This window comes from Crocuta crocuta, unplaced genomic scaffold (assembly GCF_008692635.1).
Source record: "Crocuta crocuta isolate KB4526 unplaced genomic scaffold, BGI_CrCroc_1.0 scaffold152, whole genome shotgun sequence".
NCBI classification, from domain to species: domain Eukaryota; kingdom Metazoa; phylum Chordata; class Mammalia; order Carnivora; family Hyaenidae; genus Crocuta; species Crocuta crocuta.
In genome coordinates this window covers 5,668,760-5,681,484 of record NW_027528798.1, presented here as the reverse complement: position 1 = coordinate 5,681,484, position 12,725 = coordinate 5,668,760, and the positions used below count along the sequence as shown (strand labels likewise).

General features: G+C 39.3%; 1 protein-coding gene across 1 annotated transcript in view; it reads right to left on the bottom strand.

Annotated features, from left to right (window-relative positions):
* The window catches only part of TANGO6 (transport and golgi organization 6 homolog), a 189,208-nt gene that overhangs the window by 97,122 nt on the left and 79,361 nt on the right, over positions 1-12,725 (bottom strand). The gene's annotated exons all lie outside the window — the stretch shown is intronic.

Below are 12,725 nucleotides of genomic sequence, written 5' to 3'. Positions count from 1 at the left end.
AAAATCTGCTATATCAGCTTTGATTGTTTCCAATCCATGAAGATATTTTCAAGCTTATCGTGAATTTCTTTTAATATACTAAGCCTGGTTACTTCATAATTTGTGTGTGATAATTCTAGTATCTAAAATCTNTCCTAAAAATAAATAAAACATTAAAAAAATAAAATAAAATAAAATAAAATAAAATCTTCTTGGGAACTTGTTTCCTCTGTGTTTGAGTATTTTGTGAGTATGTACTACTTATTGTTCAAAATGAAACGTAAAATAATTATTAATTAAATAATTATTATGGGTGGAGGGAATGGGGAGTTATTGCTTAATGGCTATAGGATTTGGGGTGATGACAATGTTTTAGAAACAGATAGCTATGACACAACATCATGAATAAATATGGTTAAAATATCAAATTTTATGTTACATTATATTATCATAATATAAAAATTTTATTATTAAATATAAAAATAAAAAGTAAAACTTATGGGGTAGGGAGTATCTTTTGTTTCTGAAAGATATCCAAAGACACTACCAATGTAGACATTTTAAACTCTAACTCTTGATTGAAATTTCTGGAATCCCAATAATGCAAATCTGCAGAAGAGGTGGTGGCCCATTCAGTGATTACAACCTCACAGGGACAGGTTTTCTTTCCTTACTGCTCTGCTTAGTGCTAAGACAATGCCTTCCCAGGTCCTTCTCATCCACCTGAAGATGTATTTATTTGGGGTCTAAGCATAAAGTTGGAGGTCTTCTATTTGACTCCCCACTTCAGGCTGGATTTGGGCTTTCATGTCTGCAACTTGCCCTTCCAAGCTTTAAAACTCACAGCTTAATTTCATCAAATGCCCTAAGGGCAAATGCAGGCTCTTACACTCAGTTTTCCTTTCAGATTCGGACTTAAGATGTTGGTTTGGTAAGTCTCTGTTTTCTTGTTAGCCTTTAACGCTTTTTGAGTGCTTTATCCTGCAGAATAGTTGTTTTCAGCTCAACTGTCTCATCATGATCAAAAATGGAAGACAGAAATGTATTTTCTCCTAGATTTTGCCTAGACTGAATTTAAGATTTAATGTTTTAGTTCACCTGACAAATGGGGTACATGTTGAGATTTCTTTGTTATTAATAATGGTTAGCATATCGGATTTTCCAGCTATAAATTCTGGTATCCTAAAAAAAGCATCTTCACTACTGAGCCCCTCCTGTAAGCTGCTGTATCGCTGAGCTTAATGTGGAGTTATTTCCACATTTTACAATTTCTGACCCACTGACCTAACTGATCCTCTCAGCAACCTAATAAGTGCTCCATGTCACAGCTCCTCACACACACTGCTGAAAGATCAAACATGCTGTGCCACTAGAGAATCACAGTCAAGAGCAGAGCAGGGTGCTCTATGAGCTGTCATTTTCCTTGTATGTCCTTGTCACAAACAGTATCTGGACAGACACATCCGGGTGGAATTTTGCTGCTGGCTTAACCATTTGCTTGCTGACTTACAAGACAAGAAATGATGAACATGTTCAATTTTATATGATTAGTATTCTCTGACTTAATAATTTTGCAAACTGCATCACTTTATAAACTAAATATAGAAAAGTTATTATTATGGTCTGGTTTCTAAGCAACCATTTCATTAACAAAAGCTCCACTTGGGAAAAACATCTGTTTGTCAGTAAGGTTTCTGCTGTCATCATACAATTTCATGGTGAAAAAGCCATGGTCACCCTGCGTCTTAGTAATCCCTAGCTGTGCAAAGGTCAATGGGAGGTACTACAACAGAGGAGCCATCTGCTTCGAGCTGCGCTAGTCCCTGAACCTTGCCATCATGAAACAACGTTTTTCCTAAACAGCCACATAATTTTAAAATATTCTCTTCTGATTATAAAAGCAATCAATGTTCACACTAATAAAAGTTCAAAAAATTGAGAAAAAAGGCATGAAGAAGAAAATAAAAATCACTCAACTTTGACACCTTCACTTTAAATCTCACTTGGAAAATGGATCCCACTGCTAAAAAAAACAATTCTTTGAAAACCACTGGCCACAAATAACTCTCTCTGGCTTTACCTTTTTTGTCTGCAATTAGGATATTTTTCAGAATACATAAGGGCTAAATATTGAAACTGAGTTTGGAGACTTGTAGAAATAGAGATTTGCTGTTGTTTTAAAACCAGCAGAACCTCATTTTCACATGAAATCTTTAGAGGAGACTCAGTGAAAGAGAAAAAAAGCAGAGCCCTCTAGTTAGAGGGTTGACTGGTGCTACCCCCTTCACTGATCCAAGGGTCCTATAGAACACTGGCATCCATGTGGTCCTCACTGTCTGCGGGCTCCTCCATGACACAGTACTGTGGCTCTGCTGTTCCTTCTATCTGGATCACTCTTTCCTCCCTCCTTTACTAGATGCATTCATAATCATCCACCATATCTCAGCTTATGGGTCTCATTTTCCTCTCCCTCTCTGTCAGTAAAATGTCCCTAACAAAGGCTCTCATATCACTGTGTAATTTTTCTCCATAGCACCTGTCAAAGCCACGTTTCACCTTTGTTCATGTGATTACTAGATTATTACTTGCCTCCCACCATCTCCACCGCCATCAACTGTAAATTCCATGAAAGGAGGGGATGATTTTTCTTAGCAATGTACTGAGCACAGTGCCTTTGCACACAGTGCCTTCTTTATGAATAAATGAATAAACATTTTAAACCCTTAAGAAAAAAAATCAATCGGGGGCGCCTGGGTGGCTCAGTCGGTTAAGTGTCTGACTTCGGCTCAGGTCATGATCACATGGTTTGTGGGTTCGAGCCCCATGTAGGGCTCTGTGCTGACAGCTAGCTCAGAGTCTGGAGCCTGCTTCAGATTCTGTATCTCCCTCTCTCTCTGACCCTCCCCTGTTCACGCTGCCTCTCTCTCAGAAATAAATAAAAATATTTAAAAAAAGAAAAAAAAATCAATGGCCAAATATATTTTACAATTATTTCTGCCCTTATCTAAAGTCAGGTTACCAATAATGGAAAACAGAAGTTGGACATGGGTGCACGTGGGTGGCTCACAGTTGAGTGTCCGACTTTGACTCAGGTCATGATCTCACGGTTCCTGAGTTTGAGTCCCACATCAGGCTCTATGCTGACAGTTCAGAGCCTAGAGCCTGCTTCAGATTCTGTGTCTCCCTTTCTTTCTAAAATAAATAAACATTAAAAAATTTGAAAAAAAAAAAGAGAGAGAGAGAGAATTTGGATGTCAAGTGCAAACATGCTTCTAAAACAGATTTCTCCTAAGAAGGCAAATGTTAGCAATCATGCCCTGGCAGGTGGACAGGAGGGATGACCTAATTAGGTCTCTGGTAGCTCAGTGCCCATGATCCATTCCTGAGGCTCAATTCATTCCCAAGCTTCCAGCTTCTGCAAGGGACAGCAGAGAGGCCATAAGGTCAGGAAAACTGAGTAAAGGTCTAATGTAAGAATCTAAAGACGAGTTGCCAAAACTCTACAGCTACCATTTAGGTGCACTTTTTCCACCACTGCGCAAGATCTCGACGTGACCAAAGAAGGATAAACTGATGCTTCAATCAGTTAAAAATGTTAAACTTATGACTCAGCAACAAAAGGAACTATGTCAGGGTTAATAAAAAATATATAATTGGGCTTATTAAGTGTGTGAACAGTTTCAAGGATCATTTTAATCACATCTGGTGAGATTAGGAATTTTAATTTGTATTTGAAATAAAGGGTAACATAGGCTGCCTCCTATTTAGTCTGGGAGAGAAAAGCCAGGGCAGGGTACCACCCTAGCCACTACCTCAAAGCAGTTCCAGTAAAACATATGGATCCCTTAGAGAGTCAAGGAATATCATACTTAAACAGAAGTCTAAAGAGAAACTCCCTGTTTTACTTGTGAGTTCTATCACTGTTTTATCTTCCTTAACTTGCCCTCAAATTCTAACTTTACTTAAAGACAGGGTGGCTCCAGGGCAAAATTTAAATAGCTCTTTTGCAGAGAAGGTACTTACACCTTCTTAATAGCTTGTAAAGCAGACACTGAAACAACAGACTCTTTATCCCAATGTGTCTCACGACTGCCTTCCTGGGAGCAAATCCTGCCTTCGTGACCACTGGCTTACATGGGTAGGAGGTAAGACATTCGAAATGAACCCTGAAAACCAAGAAATTAAGAAGTATTTACTTGTTCAGCTGAAAATGTCAAGATCCACTGGTTCTACAGCTTAATTCACTGTCTGCGAGAGCAGAGGCCATGGTGATTTACGAAAAGTCGAAAATGGAATGGAGAGAGGAGGGAAGTACAGACAGGCAGAACTTGGCTCTGGAGTTGATTCCAGTCTTCCATTTACCGGTAACAGCTTTCTCCGCATCCTCATCAACGTCTGTTGTTGCCTCCATTGTTAGTTTTAGCCATTCTGACAGGTGTGAGGTGGTATCTCATTGTGGTTTTGATTTGTATTTCCCTGATAATGAGTGACGATGAACATTTTTTCATGTGTCGGCTGGCCATCTGGATGTCTTCTTTGGACAATTGTCTATTCGTGCCTTTCGCCCATTTCTTCACTGGATATTTGTCTTTCTTGGTGTTGTTTGTTAAGTTCTTTATAGATTTTGGATACTACCCTTTATCTGTTATGTCATTTCCAAATACCTTCTCCCATTCCACCAGTTGCCTTTTAGTTTTGCTGACTGTTTCTTCTCTGTGGAGAAGCTTTTATTTTGATGATGTCCCAATAGTTCATTTTTGCTTTTGTTTCCCTTGCCTCTGGAGACGTGGTGAGTAAGAAATTGCTGCGGCCGAGGTCAAAGAGGTTTTTGCCTGCTTTCTCCTCTAGGATTTTGATGGCTTTCTGTCTTACGTTTAGGTCTTTCATCCACTTTGAGTTTATTTTTGTGTCTGGTGTAAGAAAGTGGTCCAGGTTCATTTTTCTGCATGTCGCTGTCCAGTTTCCCCAGCAGCATTTGCTGAAGAGACTGTCTTTATTCCATTGGATATTCTATACTCACCTCACTCTTGACATGCTCATGCCTCTGCTTTTCCTTCAGGCTTGACTCCCTCACTCTACCCCCACACATCTCAACCCTGTCCATCCACCCTTCAGAGCCCAAGGAACTCCATGAAAACTACTGTTCTGAATATTTTTTATTAAAATTCTTAAAAAATATTTATTTTTGAGATTGAGAGAGAGAGAGAGAGAGATACAGAGAGAGAGAGAGAGAGAGAGAGAGAGTCAGAGCACAAGCAGAGGAGGGGCAGAGAGAGAGGGAGATGTAGAATCTAAAGCAGGCTCCAGGCTCGGAGCTGTCATTACAGAACCCAATGCAGGGCTCGAACTCCCAAGCCATGAGATCATGACCTGAGCCAAAGTCAGAGGCTTAACCGACTGACCCACCCAGGTGCCCCATACTGTTCTGAATTTTTTAAGTTTATTATTTTATTTTTAAAAGTGCAGAATTCAGTGCTTTTCAGTATATTTACAAGGTTGTGCAATGATCACCAATATCTAATTCCAAAACATTTTCATCACTCGTATCCATTATCAGTCACTTCCTATATCCCTCTCTCCCCACCCTCTGGCAACCACTCATCTAGGCTTTGTGTCTCTGTGGATTTGCCCATTCTGGACATTTCATATAAATGGAATCATACAGTATGTGACCTTTTGTGTCAAGCTTCTTTCACTTAGCATGTTTTCAAAGTTCATCCACTTTATCGTGTGAATCAGTACCTTATTCCTTTTTATTGCCAAATAATATTTCATTATGTAAGATATACCACATTTTATTTATCCATTCAGCAGGTGATGAATATTTAGGCTGTTTCTACTTTTTGGCTATTATGAATAATGCTGCTATGAGCATTCATATACAAACTTTTATACAGACATATGTTTTCATTTCTCTCGGGTATGTATCTAGAAGTGGAATTGGTGGGTCATATGGTAACCATGTTTGACTTTTTGAGAGCTGCCAGACTGCTTTCCAGAGCAGCTGCACTATTTTACAGTTTCCACCAGCCGTGTATGAGGGTTCCGATTTCTCCACAGCCTCATAATTTATATCATTTTAAAGTAAGTTATTTTTAAATGTCACTTATTGGAGTCAGAAAAGGAACAAATATCAAAAGTTCTATACAGAAAGCTACATGTTTACCTGACCCACAGTCTCTGACAGAGCAATGAAACAATCATGACCATCAGCAGGAAGCAAGGTAGGCAGTGTGAGGTCACACACATTCTACTAATGGAAGATGAATTTCAAAGATACATGTAAAGATTGCTGAAAAATAATACTGTACACATTGCCAAATGAGCAAAACTACACACACACACACACACACACACACACACACACACCCCAAGTGAACATGAGTTCAGCATATTAAGTTATAGAAAGGGTTGATTTGTAGTGAAGCCATTTCCCACAAGCAGGCCTACTTCTACAGCTAAGATGGGGAACTCAGCCCTTATACCCGGGAACAAGAACAATGTGCTTACAAGGGTTAATAATTGTTTTTCCCTGTAGCAACAGCATAGTTCTCAGAGCCAGACTCAAATTCTGATGTTGACACATAGTGTCTTTGTTACTATGGGCCAGTTCCTTAATCTTTTTGAGTCTCAGTTCCCTCATCTGTAGAATAGGGGTAATATCTAACTTGCAAGGTTGCCGTGACTGGCACATAACAGACACTAGTAAATGGTAACTTCTGTAGTATTTACTGCCATTTCTCTTACGTGACAACTGTCCAGGGCAATCTTGGGGAGTGAAGGTAACTAACCTTGAAGTAGCCAGTACATCTTTTACTTACAGATAAAAGTGCTAAACTGCTAAATATTCTGATGCAAATCTGAATGTTTTAATCCTCCACTGACAGAGGAAACCACAGGATAGATATTTGAAAAATGAGGCTAATGTAAAACTCAAGTGTTCTGGGCTTTGAAATGCAACCTGTCACTGGAGGAAAGGAGCAGAAGGCATTATAAATATATATCGCCAGGGCTGCAATAAGAGAGGCCACAGTGGACTGGGAATCCCTGAGAAAAGGGTCTCTACTACCTTCCTGACTTTTGTGACTATAGGAAAGCCAATTATTCATTTATAAAAGGATTATCATGTTGGCTTTTATTATATTTCAGGACAGTCGACAGAATCAAAGCCTTCTAGATGATTAAGCATATTCAATTTTTTTATTTTTTAAGCTTGAATAACAAGCTTATAAAAAGATGCTCAACATCCTCAGTCATTAGGGAAATGCAAATCAAAACCACAATGAGATACCACCTCACACCTAACTAAGATGGCTATAATAAAAAAGACAGACAGTAACAAATATTGGGGAGTATGTAGAAAAATTAGAACCCTCCTACATAGCTGATGGGAAAGTAAAATGGAGCCACTTTGGAAAACAGTGTAGCAAAAGGTTAAACATAGAGTTACTATAGGACCCAGCAATTCTAAGTAAAAACCTAGAAGAAACGAAATCACATGTCCACACAAACCCTTGTACATAAATGTTCATAACAGTGTTATTCATAAAAGCTGGAAAGTAAAAACAACCCAAATACGACATCAACTTATGAATGGACAAACACAATGTGGTTAATCTATACGGTGGAACATTATTCAGCCATGGAAAGGAATACGTACCAATCCAAGCTACAACATGGATGAACCTCAAAAACATAATTCTAAGTGAAAGGTGCCAGACACAAGACCATACACTGTATGACTCTGTTTACATGTAACATCTCCAACAGGCAAATCCATAGAGAGGAAAGTAGTTTAGTGGTTCCCAGGAGCTAGGGGAAGTAGGAATGGAAATTCGCTAATAATGGCTATGGAGTTTCTTTTTGAGATGATGAAATAGTTGTAAAACTAGATGGTAGTGATAGCTGTACAACTCTCTATAAATATACTGAAAACACTGAATTGAACATTTTAAATTGGTGAATTTAGGTGTATAAATTACATCCTAAATAAAAAGTTTAAAAAGTAGGGATAATTTACTACCTAGAACTACTTCAAGAATTTACCCAGACAGCATATCAGAGAGACATTTGCTAAGCACTCATTTGTTAATTAGGTGGTACAAAAACCAGGTCAGGACATAAAACCAATCTCCCCATTTCAAGGACATAAATGGAGATGATAAACTTCACAGGAACTGCCTTCCAAATTTCAATGCCAGATCCAATTAGATGGTCCTTCAAGGGACAGAATTATGTTCAGCTAATGGTTTCCCATTTACTTTGCTTGACGTAGAAATCTCAGAATGAGATAGGGAGTTCAGCCTCTGACAAGTTAAGACCTGTAATCCTGCTCAGTTTAAAACTCAGTGAAAACAATTTCACCTTGTATCCACCTCTCCCCCAACCCACCGCCCTCTCGGCTTCCCGGCCTTTCACTCTCCCACCCCTTGGCTCTTTTTGCCAGAAATGAAAATTGTTCTCTGAGAGGGAGAAGGTAGAAGAGTCAGGGAGACTTGTTTGGGCATGTCAGGATACCCAGGCAGTCCTCACTCCACACACGGGTGCACTTTCACCTCCCATGCTTGGCTCAGAGCCTACAGTTTTTGTGCGTCTTTTTCCCCACCCCCTTTCTTTTTCAGTGAGTCTGGTAGTTTGACCCAAAGATCTTTCTGACACTGATGGGGATCACTTGGATCCCTAAAATGCATCTGTCTCCGGATGCTTTCAAAATGTCCTTTATATAATTCAAAGCGACGGAGAGAATCCGTGAGCAGATCCACAATTTGATAAATAACTTGGCTATAATAACTTACTTGAAGGATATCACTTATTTATCATATTCATTATGGAAGGGGACCATTATTGAACTGAAATGTGAAAAATACCCCAAACATTATGGGACCCTCAAGGACATATTTTAAATCCTATTTTGGAAAAAAGGACTTCTACTTTTTACCTCATATACTTCCTTGTCAATTCAATGTTTTAAAATAATGAGAATGCATTAATTTGTACAATTAGTAATGATATAACAAAGAATGAAAAAATATATATATACAAGAAATCCAAAAAGGAGAGACACTTAATGGTCTAAGATTAGGTCTTCTATTTATGAACTCTGGGCTATAACTTCAATGCGGCAACTTGGTATCTAATTCTCCGCCTGAACAACCTGCTACTGAGTACCACCTGGAGCAGCTGCCGTGGGAATCATCAACCATCTCTTTCTCAGTAGGACCACAAAGAGATGCAGACTGTCCTTCATAAAATTAAACTTTAACTCATAGGGAATTTCTTTCTCAGACTCAGAACAGAAGTTTTACCCTCAGGTATCAATAAGGATCTGTTGAATGAATACCTTTAATTCCCCTCTGTTCTGTGCACAGAGTTGGTGAAAAATTATGAAAGAAATAGAAATTATCAACAAATTAAGCAAAAGATACATTGTAATTTTCACATGGAAACACTTAGGCAGGAAAACCAGAAGACATGCATGGGAACGTGGGAATGTGTACACACACACATACACACACACTCCCCACAACTAAATGCTACTCAAACCACAGCCACACACCCCTTGTACTGCAGGATGTTTACAAGGGGGCTGGGCTTGTCTGACCGGGAATCCAGAATGGCTTGGCTCCTGGAGTGCTTTATACCTGGGCAAATGGCACTGGCAATGCAGGTGGGAAAATTCAGCTCTTTCTTTTCTTAATGGGAAATTCACCTAAGGCCTTGGCTGTTAAGTGCATGTTACAAACACCAAAACATCAATTAATTCAAACTTGTCCATTGTGGGGAGCTGAGAACAGAAATTACACCTCTACCTCCCATGTTCTTCATCACCAAATTAGCTACTAACTGATTAGCACGCCAATTAAAATTACTAAAAACAAACATAAAACCAACAGTTGTGATTTTTATAGCAGACCCTAGAGGCTAATGAGCTCAATGGGTTAATCAGCCAAGAAGATTACTCCCAACAGCAATGTTGCCACATGAGAATGACATTCCTCCTCTTCCCCCAAAAACCCTGTCCTTAAAAAAAAATTTTTTTTAAATCAAGAAACATCTTCTTAACAGTATTACAGCTCCTTGAGAAAAGTACTGGGTGACTTATTTTCTGAGACTTATTAATTATAGGCATTTGAGGTTCTTGCTTCATCGATTTACTGGGTCCATAATTACCGTTCATCATCATGTGACTCCCTGAGCCCCAGGCTTATCTCAATTCTGGGCCTCACTGCACACTGACCTGAGGTAGCTACCTTCTGTCTTGAAAACCTCTGCTCTTTCCGCCTCTGCTCTCACCTAGTTGTCCTTTGACCTCTTTGGGCGGTTGTTTTGTCTCCTTTGAAGAATTTTATTTTTGCTTTTTAACCTAGTCATGACAAGTCACTGTTACAGTGTTTTGTATATAGTAGGTGCACAATAAATGTTTGCTGAATAAAGAATGAATTCCAAGGCTCTGGACTTCATCACTGTATGCTATCCCCTCTGCACTCTCTCTTAAGCATCAGCTAATAGATCTGTATACAGCATCCCCAAATTATACCAAGAAAGAAGTAGCCAGTAAAGACCGAAGCATACTTGTGTGCTCACAGAAAACCTCACCTTTTGTGGATTAACAGAACCCATCAGTGTGGAGAACTGAAAACTGCATTACTGGCTTCAATTCTTCACCTCTCCCTGCATGGATGCCCTCTGTTCTGTGACCTGGCAGCTTATCCCACTAAAGGGAAACAGTGTATTTCTCTCCTCGTGGCTTTTGGGTTGGGTCAGGCTGACTTAGCGTAGCCAACAGAATGAGGCAGAAGTCGTAGGATGCAGGTTCCAACCTGAGACCTAAAGAGGCCTCTCGCATCTGTCTGTTCTTGTTCTCTTACATTTCTGCCATCGCCACCATATGCCTGGGGAGGCCACTGGGCCAGGGGTGACCAAGAACAGGCACAGCAGAGCTGCCGCAGCCTGCCCAGAGAACCATCCAGCAAAGCCTGGTCTAGGTCAGCTGACAGGTCTACAGATGTGTGAGTGATAATAAATGACTGGTGTTTTAAAGTACTGAGTGTGGGGGCCGTTTGTTACATAGCGATAATTACCTGATAGAGTCTGCCTACCCAGACTTTAGATCTGAGAAGTTACATACGTTACCACATTATTATCTCGCAATCTAACAGTAGGAACAACAGTAATAATAATGACGATGATGATAACACTAATATCATAACAGCTAAACTTATCTGAACACTTACTATGTGCTAGGCACTTTCAAGGTATTAACTCATTTAATCTTAATAGTAACCTCCCTACACAGGCTTTTTATGATAGAATAGTTTTAGATTTACAGAATCATGAAGAAGACAGCATAGAGAATTCTCGTCCACTCCACATCCAACCACCCCTGTTATTAACTTTTGCATTAGCATGGTACACTTGTCACAATTAATAAATAAAGAATGACATTTTATTATCAACTAAAGTCCATAATTTACTCAGATTCTGTTTTTTCTGAATGCCTTTTTTCTGTTCCAGGATCCTATCTACCACATTACATTTACATCATCATATCTTCTTACTCTCTGACAGTTTAATTCCTTTTCTCCCCTTATGAAATTTTAATTATTTTTGGTAACAGTCTGAGACATAATTCACGTAGCATACAATTTGCTGATTTAAAGTATACAATTCAATGGTTCCTACAATATAGTAGGAACACAGTTGTGCAACGATCACCACAATCAATTCTAGAATGTTCTCATCACCCCAAAAAGAAATCTTTATCCTTCAACTATTACCTCCCAACACTTTCCCCTTTCTTGCCAGCCCTAGGCAACTACTTATTTAGTTATCTATACATCTCCCTATTCTGCACATCTCATAATAAGGGAACCATATATTATGCGGTCTTTTGTGACTAGCTTCTTCCCCTTATGTTTTCAAGGTTCATCCCTGCTGTAACATGTTTCGCCACTTCCTTTTTTTATTTACTGAATAATATTTCATCGTATGGATAAAGTACATTTTATCTACCTGTCAGTTGATGGGTATTTGCATTGTGTTCATGTTTTGGCTGTTAGGAGCACTGCTGTTGTAAACATTCACGTACAGGTTTTTGCGTGGACATATGTTTTCATTCCTCTTGAGTTTATACCTAGAAGAATTGCTGCATCAAGTTGTGACTCTATGTTTATCTTTTTGACAAACTGTTGACAGACTGTTTTCCAAATTAGCTGTGCCATTTTACATTTCTATTTAGCCCCCTTTCTACAGATATGAAATTGAAGCCCAGAAGAATGAAGTAATTTGCCAAAGTCCATACAGCTGAGCAGCACAGGAATGGAGGTGTACCAGCTGATCTGTCCCAGAGGCCCAGCTCTTGACCATCACCCTTCACTGCTGGAGCCCAGAGAGGCCAAGAGATAACCAACATTCTCAGCATGTCTGATTCTCACTCTTTAGGAAAGATGCTTATTCTCTATGTCCCTGTTTAAGAAGCCTCTCTCTAGATTTGGAATCCACAAATTAATGGAGGTGGGGAGAACAACAAAGAATCACAAAGGAGAAATAAAATTATTGCAAAAAAAAAAAAATTTTGATGAGGGGCACCTGGGTGGCTCAGTCAGTTAAGCATCTGACTTCTGCTCAGGTCATGATCTCGCAGTTTGTGGGTTCAAGCCCCGCATTGGGCTCTATGCTGACAGCTCAGATTCTGTGTCTCCCTCTCTTTGCCCCTCCCCTGCTCATGCTTTCTCTCTCTCAAAGAT